The following is a 2,683-nucleotide window of genomic DNA, read 5'->3' as shown; positions in this document are numbered from 1 at the left end:
TAGGTATCCTTTCCGGTAATCATAGCTGGCCTTTTTTTCGGTACTTACAACGAGATTCTTATCAATCAGAAAGCAACAGGCATTACAATTTTTCATATCACGAAAATTCGATGTGAAATTCCCCTAAAGAAAATCCTTAGGTGATTAAAGGCCTTCCGAACACATAATTTAACGAAACGTTCGGGGTTGCCCCTTACAACTTGCGTAGGGGTAATAAAAAATAACAACAATGCTTTGTACTGCTAATATCGAACGGAAATTCTGTCATCGTGAAGGGGAAAAAAAATAAACAAAGCTGCTATAAAAATGAACAATAAATCCTTCAACTTTCTTAAGGTCTTTGTGCTAAAAACGAAACAAATAGTAACAACGATCAAAGTTCATTTCTGTAAACGTGACCGGGGCCTTCATTTTTTCCACGCGGATGCAGTTCACCAAATTTAAATATTAAAATTGTCACTAGATTCGATATGTGGGCGTTGGTGGTATAGTGGTGAGCATAGCTGCCTTCCAAGCAGTTGACCCGGGTTCGATTCCCGGCCAACGCAGGGAATTTTTTCGTTCTCTCAATTTTTTTAACCGTCTCCTAACGTTCAGTACAAAAAAGCTCGAACAAAATTCAAAGTCAAAAAGAAAAAAAAAAAAAGCCCTGACTAATTGAAAATAAAGAGAACTCATGCTCGACGTTCTTTGTACCCCAGACGAACATTTTGTTCCCAGTATAATTCCATTTCTAATACACCTTAGTACCGACTCTTTTCAGACCTATTCTCCTAGCTTACTCAGGCTTTCAAGTTCGATTTTTATGGTCCACTACAATCCTCAACATAAACAAACAAATAACTCTACAAGACTGAGAAGGTCAAAACTAAAGAGGATTGGGGCGAGAAAGCGACCTGAAAGACTTCATGTTAACTTGAAACGGGACTAGAAAGCAAGAATACGAAAATCTTACAAATTTATTAGCCACTAAAGACAGGAGATGGTTGCCAATAACATTCAAACGCTGGTGGACGAACAAAAGGAGTTGATGAGAGATCTTTTGTTTTCGTCCACCAACATGGCCATGGCGGCGATGACGTCATATGAAAAAACACTGTGGCTAACGAACACCAGACAACTGACGAGAGAGAAACAAACTTTTCACAGCTCGCAAGATTAATTCTTCTCGAACCAATAGAAAGAAATCTCACTCACAACCAAGCTAAGACAAAATAACGAAGACAAAATAAGACAAAAGACGAAAACAAAACGTCTTTTCTCGTCTGGTAAGGTCAAGGACCCCAAAATTATTGGCTGAAACGCCACTTGATTACGCGGCTATTTATATTATCACACTCAATCATCCACATAATCACGTTTACAATCAAACGAATCACTTTTTATTCTTGGCCAGTTTCCAAAAACGCAATGAATACATAAGAAATGTAATTCAAATCAAGAGAATGGATTACATACAAGACGGAGTAAACAACAAAATTAAGGGAAAAAAGCTTGCCTTGTTTTTCTCTTTGCAGGACCCATATGTTTATGTTTTCAAAAAAAAAAAAGGAAAAAACGAAAGAACTTAATCTTAATCTGAAATATAAACACAATTTATTTGCCTGTACAAAGATTCTCGACCCCAGAATAAACCAACCTCGATAAGAGAGGGAAAAGCCCTGGGTAAACGTGATCTTCTGTATTGGGAAGTTTAATATGTTGATTGCGTTTGATTTTGTTTTTGTTGTTTTTTTTTTTACTCCGCCGGACCAAAATTAGGGAACACATTCGACAATAAATGGAGAAAAAAACTAGGACTGCCCAAGTCATATGTTATGCACCAGTCAATGTAAATTCCCCCCCCCCCCCCCACCCCCCTCACCCAAACCTGGGAAAAGTGGGGACATCAGCGGGACAAAACCAAACGGGTGACATTCAAAGCTGTCCCGGTACGTGGGGTCTTGGACAAGATTTGCTCTTCGGTATCCAAACTGGGGAATTTATCTGTTAAGAAGGATATCACGTCGAGACTGGGACCAATTTGAAAGCAGACGGGGACTTTAATTTAATGACGGAAACAAACATGAGTTAAAGTTGTTGCTTGGTCATCTGTTTTATCTTTAGTTTTTGCTTGCCATCCAAAAATACATTAAAGTCACTGAATGGAAAACCTCGTTAACTGTTTTATTTTGTTATTAGTGATATTTTTGAGGAAATTCACGTATCCTTTCGCTTTCCTTCCGCTTTCACAAGTGGGGACATCGGAATGGAAATATGTATTGCCTTCGGGGGGGGGGGGGAATATTAACTCACCTTTTGTCCAAGTCCCCGCCTTTTCCCGGGTTGGGGGGAGGGAGGGGGGGGGGGTGTTTAACACGAACATATGAACTTAATAATTTATTTTGAAATATTTGAAAATTTCACCGCGATATGTAGTCATTTTACGTTAACCGTTCGAGTATTAATTCATTGTCGTATAATTCTCTTATCACTGGAGACAAGTCATTCTTCCTTTTCTTCTTCTGCTCTTCTGTTAAAAACTTGAAACCTTTAACTTCTCCCAGACAGCATCTCGCTCCGCAGAGGCACCGAAATCCTTGCGACATTTCATATTCGGTTGTCGTGTAATCGAATGCAATATCTTCGCCTTTCTCTATGTCCCTTGTAGCAACCAAGGAAAACCCTCCTTGGATCGATCCAT

At 39.1% G+C, this 2,683-nt stretch overlaps 1 non-coding gene across 1 annotated transcript; it reads left to right on the top strand.

Moving 5' to 3' along the window:
• The first annotated feature begins 476 nt into the window (after positions 1-476).
• Positions 477-548, top strand: Trnag-ucc (transfer RNA glycine (anticodon UCC)). The gene has a single exon. It is a non-coding gene; the product is annotated as a tRNA-Gly (tRNA).
• Positions 549-2,683: the final 2,135 nt, after the last annotated feature.

Source organism: Montipora capricornis, chromosome 6, assembly GCF_036669925.1.
Source record: "Montipora capricornis isolate CH-2021 chromosome 6, ASM3666992v2, whole genome shotgun sequence".
Classification (NCBI taxonomy): domain Eukaryota; kingdom Metazoa; phylum Cnidaria; class Anthozoa; order Scleractinia; family Acroporidae; genus Montipora; species Montipora capricornis.
This window is presented reverse-complemented; position numbering and strand designations above follow the sequence as displayed.